General features: G+C 38.5%; 1 pseudogene; it reads left to right on the forward strand.

Annotated features, from left to right (window-relative positions):
• Positions 1 to 8,740: 8,740 nt before the first annotated feature.
• Positions 8,741 to 9,293, forward strand: LOC132684282 (granzyme A pseudogene; annotated as a pseudogene).
• The last annotated feature ends 3,240 nt before the right edge of the window (positions 9,294 to 12,533 follow it).

Below are 12,533 nucleotides of genomic sequence, written 5' to 3' on the forward strand. Positions count from 1 at the left end.
CCCACCAACTGGGGGGCTTAAACAACAAAAATTTATTTCTTCACAGTTCTGGAGGTAGGTTTGGTTTCTTCTGAGACCTTTCTCCTTGGCTTTCAAATGGCTACTTTCTTGCTGTGTCCTCACATGGCCTTTCTTCTGTGTATGCACACTGCTGGTATCTCTTCCTCATCTTATAAGGACACCAGTCCTATTAGTCAAGGTCCCACCCTTATGACCCCATTTAACCTTAGTAACCTCCTTAAAATCCCTATCTCTAAATATAGTCACATTGGGGGTTAGAGCTCCTATGTATATAAGTTTTTTTGGGGGGGTGGGAACCCAATTCAGTCCATAACAAACCCTAATACAATTTAAATGGAAATACGAAATTATAGAAATACTACATATATGTATACAATTATTATTAATTGCTCACATTGTTTAAAATTTGTGATAGCTTATGTCAAGTAGGTTTTCTCTAAGTCACCTTACAATAAATAGAATATGACAATGCAGGAAAAGTATGCCAGAGGCAAAGAGCCCTGCAGATACATGAGTGTGGTCCTAGTTCAGCCATTAACTTCCTGTGTGACCTTGGAAAAATCACTTTACTTATCTATGTGTCAATATCCTTATCTCTTAAAGGAGAGGCCTTAAAAAATAATAATCTCTAGAGCTATTTCTACTGTAACACCTATGATTTTGTGACTTTGCTTTACAATTTAGTTAATCAAAAGCTATTCATTCAGGGATGAAGAAGGCTTTAAACACTGGCTACATGCTGCAATTGCTTAGACCTGAGCATAAATATTTGCATTATGCTCAATGGCAATATCTCTTCAATATAAGATGGAAGTGAGATCTGGAAGGTACCAGGTTCCCCTGGTCACCACAGTCAACCTAGGCTGCTGAAGCTATTTACTGGTATCAGTCAGGGTTAAAATCAGGGGGATAACTGCCAAATCTCCACTTCATTTGATGACATTTGTGCACAACTTCCGTAAGTAACACTCCCTTTGGTGAAAACCAGTTTCACAGTGACTTTGAGTCTGTGTGTATGTGTGTGTATGTAATTTTAAATATTTTTAAATAAAATAATTCTATTGGGAATTTTCCTGACTTCTCTTTTTTGGAAGACATATGTCTCATAATTAGCTTATATGAACTCTATTTAATTTGACTGCTTATTTAAAGAGATTTCCATGCTGCATGTGGTATCCACAGGTGCCGTGGGCAATTGATAATGAATGTATGTTAACAAAAATGTCACAGTTGTAATATAATGAAAAAAAGAGACAGAAACACTCTGGGGATAGAAGAATAGATACATCAATCTACGGTCAGGGCAAAAACAACTCTTGGTATTCTTGTGAGACAGGAAAAAGGAAAAAGTATAAAATGAGAGAAAAAGATGTTTTCCAGATAAAATTAAAACCTACCCTGTTTAGTTTAAAATACATTGAGTTTACATTTTTCATTGGAATGTTTTCACTCCTACATACTACTAATAAAATTAACCTGTTTAATGTTACACTTGTCCTGAGCCCTCAAACAGCCATTAGGGCAACCCAGTGTTATATGTGGATAGAATCACAAGTGTTTACTTTTTAATTATTGTATTTTAAAGCTTAAAATATACATTTTCCAGGCAATCTTTAACATCTATTTGTGAAACCACAAGTAGAAATGGATCCTCCAATTTAATTCCCAAAACTAATATGCCTTCTAGTAGAATTTTCTTCCATTATCAATCTATTTATTACTTGTTCTTTCATCTAATAGAAACTATACAGGAGGCAGCCAGACACTGTTCTGGTAACTTGTTACATTGTCCTGGATGTTCATAGGACCTAAAGTCTAATAAATAAGTAAACAAAATACTGAGAAAATAATTGATGAGTTCAAGGAAAAAAAATAAAATAAGATAATGTGATAGATCAGCGGTTCTCAGTGTGGCCCTTGGGCATCACCTGGGAACTTGTTAGAAATGCAAGTTGTTGGGCCCCACTGAACCAGAAACTCTGACACAGCATTCTGTTTTTAACAAGTTCTGCAGGGGATCTGATGCACAGCAAAGCTCAAGAACTCCTGTGATAGGTGGCATTGTGGCAGGACAAAAGGGAACTTTAGCCTGAGAACTCTGGAAAGGCCTCTCTGAGCATGTTTGGGCTGAGGTCTGAATATTGAGAAGGAACTCGCCATTTGAGCAATTTGGGGAGGCATTTTCCATGAAGAGAAAGCAGTACTGCGAAGACCTTGAGGCAGAAAATCTTGATGAGTGTGAGACACAAGAAGAAGGCCAATGTGGCTGGCACATCTTGAGAAAGGGAGAGAGTGCATGAGATCACGTTGAAGAGGCAAGCAGGGCACATCATGTAGTAGATGGTTTGCAAGTGTCTGTAAGAAAAAGCAAGAATCAAAAAGGGGACAGCATGTAGTCTTAAAGAACAAATCATCAAAAACTATACTCAGGAAGAGTTTTACTCTGTACTTAAAAGATGAGGGTTTTCTCTAAATTTGAGCCTTTATTTCTCTCTTCATTTACCTGCTGTTTGCATACATAATAAAACACAAAATTTATATAACTAAATGCATTATTTTATTTCAATTCACTTGTAAGGTAACAACAGAACTATGAGCTCCTGGGTGGGGGAAGGTATTTAGGATTGTCTCATCATGAGTTTATGTCATATATAATTTATAGTAAAAGCAAACCTGTGATTAATATTTCAGCAACATTGGTATTCACAGAAGGTTTATTGCCCTTGAAGAGTTTATGATCTGATGGGACAAAAAGTCTAGCAAGGTGTTTTACCATCTCTAATAACCACAATTTCGATTAAATACTTGGATCAAGTTCTCTACTTCCCAGGGGATCATTTGCACATATGTTATGTCTCCCCTGTCTGAAGTCCATTTATTAGGGAACTGAGAAAATAAGGTGATATGGTGGATGCACTCTATTATTGCCCCCATGCTCCTAGTATTCATACCTTTGTGTGGTTCCCCCCCCCCCCCCCGCCCCGAGTGTGAGCAGGATATGTGACTCACTTTTGGCTGATAGAATATGGCAGAGGTGACAAGAGATACTCGAGTGCATGTATATGATTCTCTTTCCCTTGCTGTTTTGAAGAGGCAAGCTGCTATGGTGTGAGTTTCTATATGGAGACATCCATGCAGCAAGGAGATGAGGATGGCATTAATCCATTGAACCAGAAAGAAACTGAGGTCCTTAGTCCATGACCTACAATGAACTGAATGCCGCAAATAACCATGGAAGTTTGGAAGCAGATGCTTCCTCAGTCAAGCATCAGATGAAATTGCAGCCCAGCAGACATCTTGATTACAGCCTGTGATCTCCTAAAGCAAAGGACCTAGCTAAGCCATGCCTGCACTCCTGACTCATAGAAATCATGAAATAATGAATGTGTTGTTTGAAGCACTAAGTTTGTGGTAATATTGTTATGCAGGGGTAAATAATTAATACAGAAAATAAGTAATAGCTTATATTAATTGTTTTCCCTGTGCCAGGTGCTGCTTTAAGTATTTTACATAATTTGACTTATTTATTATTAGTACCATTTTACAGATGAGAAAGCTGAGTCACAAAGCAATAAAGTTACTTGCCCACAGTTATACCTAGGAAGTGAAAGGGCTGTGATCCAAACGCAAAGTCTTAGCTACTACACTACAGTGCTGCTCAGTCTGCCTAGTTATTACACCAATACCAACTACTTAGAAGGTTGAGGTTGGAATTGTCAATTGACCCACAGTATACAAAGAAATAATACATGGTATTCAGTGTGAATTTCCCTGAAATCATTGGTTGTTGTTCCTCTGATTATTCAAATTTTATTTAATTTCCTAAGTGTTATTAAGTGGAAAAGTGTACACTGAGAGGATTAGGTAAGTGTTCAAAATGTTATAAAGAGACAATAAGAAACAAAAAAATTATAAGTTATTAATAATGGCAACTTATATTTGTGCAGCCCTGATCCTTATTATATGCACTCAGATATTTCATCACAGTCTGTCCCCAAAGTAACATTTTGAGAAAAGGAGAGTAGATACTACTCTCATGTCTGAGATGCTATGGCCCAGTAACAATGTTGTCCTGTAAGAGAACAAATTACTGACCATACGATCCTAAAGATTAAAGAGGCTTTAGAAGTTTGATATGTCCAAATGGAATGGCCGGATGACCCTTAACTAAAATTATACTGCAGAGGAGTAAACTATTCTATATCCTTTACCTCTCAAGTCAGAGAGAGAAGAGTGAGCAGTATTAAAGTAGAAGATACTAAGCCATAGCAACAGTGGCCACAGATGAAGAAGGTATCAGGTTCAAAGCAATATGCTTTTTTTCTCTCTTGTCTAAGCATCTGAGGTTGGGAATCAAAGATGGAGACCAACCATGCCTCATGGGTAATCACCCAGTCTCTGCTCAAACACTGTATGATCTACTTCCTCTCCTGTCTTATCTTCTATTACTCTGAGTCTTGCTTGTTTAATTTTGGCCCCTCTGACCTTCTTGCTGTCTTCAGAACAAGACAAGCTCTTTCTCCTATCAGGGTCTTTGCACTGTCTGCTCCTGTCTCCTAGAGAGGTTCTTTCATCAGACCTTCTTATGGCTTTCAGTTGTCTGCTCAAATATCACCCCAAAGATATATTTCTTGACCATTCTATAAAAAAAAAAAGGCTTCCTCTGCATTCTTTCATTCCCTTAGTCTGCTTCTGTTTGATTTTCCTTCAAAGCACAAATACATTACTAGAAACTGTTTTTTGTTTTTTGTCTGTTCCATTGGAATGTAAATTCTAAGTGTGGGGACCTTATTTTCTTGTTCTCTTTTGAATTCTCAGCTCTCACAACAGTGCCTGTGGCATAAAATATGCTCAACAAATATATGTTGAATGAATGAATGAGTGATTACACCCAGGTCAGAGTCTTGTGTCAGGATGCGGGACAATTTCTCTCAGGGTGACATGGGATGATTGGTCAAGAAAGTGGAAATTCATCTAGACAATATTGCTAATAATTTTCCCATCAGGTTTGTAAGAAAATCTCTCAAAGACCTCGTGGAGTCAAGATACTCCCCATGCCTAGTGTCTTAGTTTCTTAGTGCTGCTGTAACAGACTACCACCAATTTAGTGGCTTAAAAGAGCAGATTATTTATTTTACATTTCTGGAGATCAGAACTCACTAAGATAAAATCAAGGTGTCTGCAGAGTTGGTGTTCCTTCTGGGGGCTCTCAAGAATTGTTTTTTGCCTCTTCTAGCTGTTAGGGACCACTAACATTCCTTGGCTCATGGAAGTCTTCTATCTTCAAAGGTAGCAATGGCCAGTGCAGTCTTTCATTCAGGGCATCACTCTTCTGCCTCCCTCTTCCACATTTAAGGAGCCTTGTGATTACATTGGGCCCATCCAGATAAACCAGGGTAATCTCCCCGTTCAAATTCAGTTGATTAGCAACTACAACCTTAATTCTTCTTTGCCATGTAACCTAACTTATTTATAGGTTCAGGAATGAGAATGAGAACATTTTGGGGGCTATCATTCTGCTTATAACTACCAACCCAGTGCTGTTGTCTGTGTGCCTGTGCCTGTGCCTGTGCGTGTGTGTGTGTGTTTAATAATCAGGATTTGTTCTGAGCGAGAATCCGAACATGAGAACCATGTTGACTCTTAACATGCGCTGCTTTTATCACAATGTGCTCACAAACTCTCTAATTGAAAAATGTATTCTATTTTTGCTAGAGAACAATATTGTGTTCATCAGACAAATGCTTTATCCTTCTATCTTTTTAGAAAACTGGGATGGTGTTTATTCTTCAGTCTTCTGACTCTTCTCCTGTTCTCTGTGGTTTCTTAAGAGCAGCAAGACTGGTCCTTTGATCATATCTTTAAGGTGTTTCAGCATCCTGGGATGCAGTTCTTTCAACCATAGAAAGTTTTCTCATTAAGGGCACTTGATACTCTCTCTCTTCATCTCTCTTGGCTCTGTTTCCTCCTTGCATTGTTTGTTCTGCCCTCTCAGTTTGAAGATTATTCTTCTTGTTAGATCACTCCACAGGCAAATAGAAGTGATTCCTGGTAACAAAGCAAAAGATTCCCAAAGCAAGGGGCCTAACACTAATCAGAACCAGGCCTCCTCACATTCTGTATCTCCCCACAGTTTATAGGATATGTTTACCCATGCCATCCACCTTCACTTTTATAGCTCTCTTTCTAATTTTCCTTGCTTGAAAGCAACTTTATATTCTTTAGCATTTTTTTTTATCAGCTTTCACTCATTCTGGGCTGGTCTTACTTGAATACACTCTGTTTAGGATCACGCTTTTGCATGTTTAGTGTTTGTAAATCTTAAATCTTAAATTTGGGAGAAAGAATGTCTACTATAAGGCCCACATAAGCAAAGAATGGCCCATCCAGGGTCACCTGTAGCTGAGCAGCTTATGGTCTATTCCTCCCACTATCAGGCACTGCCCAGCCAGTCTCATCCATCATTGTACTTCCCTTCTTCCATCTCTCTTCTGAGTCCTTTTAAATATAAGCTCATCAGAGAGCCCCTTGACAGTCACAAAAGCTTCCTTAGATGTGCCTACCTTTATTCACATGGGGATTATTCATGAATATATGATCAGAATTACATTTTTCAGACCCCCTGTCTCCTTTGAGCTATGTTCCCTTTTAAAGTCTCTGTCCATAGAAGGATGCCATTTCTTGAGAGTCATTTCTTTGATTTAGAGGGGAAAAAGGCATTCTGAATGCCTGAAGAGCATATTTGTGCTTATCTTTGCTCCTTCGACCATCTTTAAGTCAGAAAAATGCACACATTTTCTCCCACAATCCCCATCACCTTCACAGACATCGCCTTACTAATGAGAAGTAAGTTGAGAGGGGCAGTAACCTCTACCTCTTGGAAAATCAAAGTGGTGGTAAAGCACAGCAAGGTAAATATTTATCTGATTTCCTGACTTTGGCACAGTAAGACTTCCTGCCAAAGACTCAATGGTACATGTTCCATTTGCTACTTGGAAGGCCTTTCTGAATCTTACTTCACCCATCTATCAAATGGGGGAAATATCTACCTTAGCCACTTTTCCTAAGGTTTCTAGGGAGGATCAAATGAGAAAAATATGAAAATGTCTTGGAAAGCAAATGCTAAATAAACAGAGTTTTTAAATATCTTTCCCAAGATCCAAAGTCCATCAAGAAAGAACCACAGAAACAATAGACCAGCATTGGCTGGCTAAGCAAAGGCAACAAAACTGAATCCAGGGGCCAGAAAATTCCTGACTTAACTCAGAAATGAAAGGCGGTTGCTTATAGGTGTTCATACCATCATGTGTCGTTAGTCCTACAATTTAAGGTTGCAAATTTTGGGAAATGGAACCTATGCAGAAAAATGAAATTGACTGACAGGCTTCAGTCAGGAAAAGAAGTGTTTAAGAGGTGATCCATTCACTTAATTGTCAATGCTTATATGTGTGAAGTGTGTAGGGCTTAGTGGGAGGTACGAAAATGTAAAAGACAGCCTCTGCCCTCAATGAGCTATCAACTGAGTAAACACTGATATTCAAACTCCAAACATGAATTCAGGAAAAGGTTTCAAGTTTCTCCTAAAGTGCAGCCAACTTTTGGATGCAGAACAGTAGAATAAAAACATGATTTATTTTCACCATATGAATTGACATATAGGCAAATGTAAATCACTCAGTATAATGTAATGATTTCTACCTCAGTCAGAATGGGTTCAGTTATGCTGTCATAACAACCAATCCCAAAATTTCAATCACATAAAACAACAAATGTTTATTTTTCATTCATGCCACTTATCTACTTGATATGTGGGGTATCACTATCAAACCTGTTTCAAAGAGGTGAGTGTCTTTTCCATGTCTGCTGGGACACAGTGTGGATAGGACCACTATGGATATATTTACTATCCATGAAAAGAGAGTGAGAAGAACTCTTCCGTTCAGAGCTTCCAAGTCAGAGTTTCAGCTTGGTCTCTGATAGCTATAGGTAGTCTATTATTTAAAGGCCTTTCTCTCAGTCCTACTCTCCTCAGACCTCTCTTCCAATTCTGCCACTTGTAGTACTTGGCTTTTAGAAACATCATGATGCTGCTCCTTCTGCCTAGAGCATAACCTGTTCCCCACCACCACCACCAGCATTTACCTAATATTAGTTCTGGGCTAAATTGACAGGTATAAATCAGACACAAAGAAGCACTTCCTTAAAAGCAGTTCTAGCCTTAGAAAACCAGAAGAGGGGTGCCTGGGTGGCTCAGTCAGTTAAGTGCCCAACTCTTGATTTCAACTCAGGTCATGAATGATCTCACGGGTCATGAGATCAAGCCCTACATTGGGCTCTGCACTGGACATGAAGCTGTTTAAAATTCTCTCTCTCTCCCTCTCCTTCTGCCCCTCCTCACTCATGCATGCAGGCTCTAGAAAGAAAGAAAGAAAGAAAGAAAGAAAGAAAGAAAGAAAGCCAGAAGAGTAGTATTTTTTTTATGTGAAAAGTTCTGGTATGAGTCCACCTGAACAACATTCATCCAACACATCTGTACTGGGCCCCAAGTAGGTACCAGGCACTTTACTGGACATCAGAGATTCAATGGTGAGCAACACCAGCCTGTTCTTGCCCTCCTGGAACTCAGTGCAGAGGAAGACGTTAATCAAACAGTTACACAAATGGATTTTACCAACTCTGCAGTAAGTGCGAAGAAGGGAAAGAGCAGAGTGTTGTGAATATGTATATTCATTCACATTGTGAATATGTATGTATATTTGACCAGGACACACATGAGGGTGATCTTAAACTTTTACAGCTGACCAAAAAAGGCAAAAATTAATAAAAATGTGAGCACCCTCCATCTTCCTAAAAAAGGGGATGATGTGAAACCAGGAACCATGTGCCAAGTTACAGGCTGGGGGAAAATTCATAATAACTCACCTCAGTCAGATACTCTGAGAGAAGTCAATATCACCGTCATAAACAGTAGAATCTGCAATGATCAAAAGCACTATGATTATCATCGCGTGATTGGGCTGAATATGATTTATGCCGGCAGCCTCAAGGGTGGAAAAGACTCATGCAATGGAGATTCTAGAAGCCCTTTGATATGTGAGGGTACTTTTAGAGTTATTACTGCCTTTGGCCTTCTAGGGAAATGCGGAAACCCTTGAGGACCTGGCATCTATACTCTTCTCTCACAGAAGTATCTCAACTGGATAAATAAGACTATGAAGGGGCAGTTTAGATAAGTGTATTTCATTTCACTTGCCATCACTTGTTAATGTTATCATAAATAAAATCAATTTGTGAAAAAAAAAAAAAGTCCTAGGAAGGTTTTCTCAGGGGAGTGGCATTTGAGCTGGAACCTGAGGGGTGAGTTATAGTAACTGAGGTTGGGAGGTGGGTTGATGAACTAGGTCAGTGGTTTCCAGCCACATAATGGCTACTTATGAGTCACATCAAACAATAGAACTAATAAAATTTAGGAATGGTTTACATTTCTTAGGCAAAATAAATTCCAGACTTGTCCTATAATTGCATCATTCTCAATCACCTGCTTTCCATTCCTCTTCCCCTATTGGAAAAAGTGGAGTTCTGAGCCATGTACTCTGCTTGTACACATCCAGATATGCTTACTAAGGTGGGTTTATTTTGTATGAACATCATCTCTCACATGTCTCTCTTCGATGAGAGGTTGGGAACTAGTGGAGAAGATGACATATAGGGAATTCCAAGCCGATGATTCTTCCACATGTCAAAGGAAAGGTCATTCACAGTAGAGAATGTCAAATGTTACAAAATTTAATTTATCAATTCTTACTGGTAGGATGTAAATAATAATGAAACTATGATTGATTTATTTTTCAAAGCTTTTTGCTGAAAGACATTTTAGAAACTTAGTACTAAGGCAAAGATATCTTCAATGCTGACATGATACAAAGTTAAATATCACATTGGCTTTTATTTTAATGTTTATTTCCTTCTCACATCCCAATCCATTGTGGTCCACATGTACATATATATGATGCATTTTGTATATATTCACCTCATAACTTGACAGATGGGAGGGAGATTGCAGTCATTTCTAAAAGCAGACAAAAGGCCGTTGGTTCTGCTCGGCATGATGGTTTGTGAAGACAGAATATCACACGCTTCCGTTGATGATTATATAGCTCTATCCATCTGTCTGCCACTGGAGGTTGGGAGACAGAGACACAGCTCCCACCGTCCCCATAAACAAAAGTAGACCATGCTGTCACCAGTCAGACACGCCAGCTAATTGGAGCTGTCGACAGACACAATATTCTGTGTCAACAGCTCTAGTAACAGTTTGAAACAGCAATGATATGTTGGTTGATGGTGAGGATGACACATGTGTCTCTAATAGCATGCTAGAAATCTGACATAACTAGAAAAGAATTACTAAAATGTGATTCCTGGCCTCTGGTATCCCTGTTCATACTTACCAATCCCTGCAGAGGTTGGGGGAGGGGTGGTTGTAACCCATCTCTCTCAGTATCATTCCACAGGCTGACAGCTTAATTTGATACTCATAATGTCTAACTTTAAAATTAATCTTGCTAAAAAGATTTGTTTCAACAAGCCACCTAACCTTAAACTCTTTGGATAATTAATAAGGCAAAAAAAAAAAAAAAAAAGGGGGGGGGGTTGTATAGCTTTCTAAGTTGAAAATAAAAAGGAGATGTTTTGTCAATTTACCATTTCTGTAACTATACATTTATACTGATATTCGGGAAAGTAATTTTTACACAGTTAAATATATACAAATGCTCATAGACATGGCTTATTCTTGAACTTAATTTCATGATAGACAAAAATAAGCCCAAGACAGAAACACACTTACAACATAAACAAGGTTTTGGAATATAAATGCGTATTGTACATTAATCTCTGTGTAAATTCATACCTTCTAGGAAAACTTTATATCATGCCTTAATAATGAAAAGTCAGGAAGTCCCTTGCTATTTGCAATCATTTATCTTCCAAATAATTTCGTCACCTGACTACCTGAGTTTAAATTTTAGCTCAGCCACTTACTAGCTTAGGTAAGTTAGCTAACCTTTTTCAGCCTTTATTTTCTCATCTATAAAATGTAGGTAAATAACATAAGCTACCTCATAGAGTTATAAGGATTAAATGGGTTATCACTCTCTGAGTGTGTAGAACAGTGCCTGGTATATCACATAATTAGAGGTCAATAAATATTATTATTACTAGTGGTAGTAGTAGTAGATTTCCAAGGAGAACTTTAGTGATTAATGAAAGCAAGAAAATAAATCAAGAACAGTGCAAATGCCAAAGGGCAAAGTTGTGGGCATTACACAGGCCTGAGTATAAATCCTTCAGCCATAACCAGGATTTGTAACTTTGGTCAAGTCACTTAACCTCCCTGAACCTTTTTACTTTGTCTGAAAAAGAGCTAATACTTGTCTTTAAAAGATATTTTGGTCGGGGCACCTGGGGGGCTCGTTCGGTTGAGCGTCCGACTTCGGCTCAGGTCACGATCTCGCGGTCTGTGAGTTCGAGCCTCATGTCAGGCTCTGTGCTGACAGCTCAGAGCCTGGAGCCTGCTTCAGATTCTGTGTTTCCCCCTCTCTCTGCCCCTCCCCTGCTCATGCTCTGTCTCTCTCTGTCTCAAAAATAAGTTTAAAAAAAACATTAAAAAATTTTAAAAAAAGATATTTTGGGGGAACCTGGATGGTTCAGTTGGTTAAGCATCTGACTTTGGCTCAGGTCATGATCTCATGGTTGGTGAATTCGAGCCCCGGATCAGGCTGTCTGCTGTCAGCACAGAGCCTGCTTCAGGTCCTCTGCCTCCCTCTCTCTCTGTCCCTGCCCCCCTGGTACTCTCTCTCTTTCAAAAATAAATAAACCTTTAAAAAAACTAAATAAGTAAAAATTAAAAGATATTTTGAAGATTTAAGATAACTTAGAGCACCCAACACAATTCCCAACATATGGTAGGTATTTCCACCGATTACACCACGTATTCTTATGACTAGTTTGCATTATAAAGCACTTTTATATTTAGACTAATTATTTTTCCTCTAATTAATTCTGTGAAGTAAAGTATAATGACTACTGTACTGGGGAAAAAGTGGTGCTCAGAGTTGTAAAACAAAGGATCAGTGGGTATGGGATTATTGAGGTTAGAATAAGATGTCATCTTCCAATTCTAGGACTAGGGTGATATTCAGCTATTGCCAAATACCTCTTTGCGAGATGACCAAACAACTGAAAGCCTCTTAATTTATTTTTTCCATTCAGACCCCCAAATTTGATGTCTTCAGAGGCCTCTATCCCTCACATTTAGAATCAGCCTTAATCATTACCTACTTACACTTCATCAATATTTCCATATTCCTTGGATGTTTGTAAAGATCAATAAATGGACCCCACAACACTTACCACACCACCACCACCAAAAACAACAACAACAACACAAATGCATATGCACACTGGACTTAAATTATCTTGTTCTTTGAAGATATAAGGAAGACAAGGAA

This window comes from Panthera onca, chromosome C2 (genome assembly GCF_046562875.1).
Source record: "Panthera onca isolate mPanOnc1 chromosome C2, mPanOnc1 haplotype 2, whole genome shotgun sequence".
In the NCBI taxonomy this organism is placed as follows: domain Eukaryota; kingdom Metazoa; phylum Chordata; class Mammalia; order Carnivora; family Felidae; genus Panthera; species Panthera onca.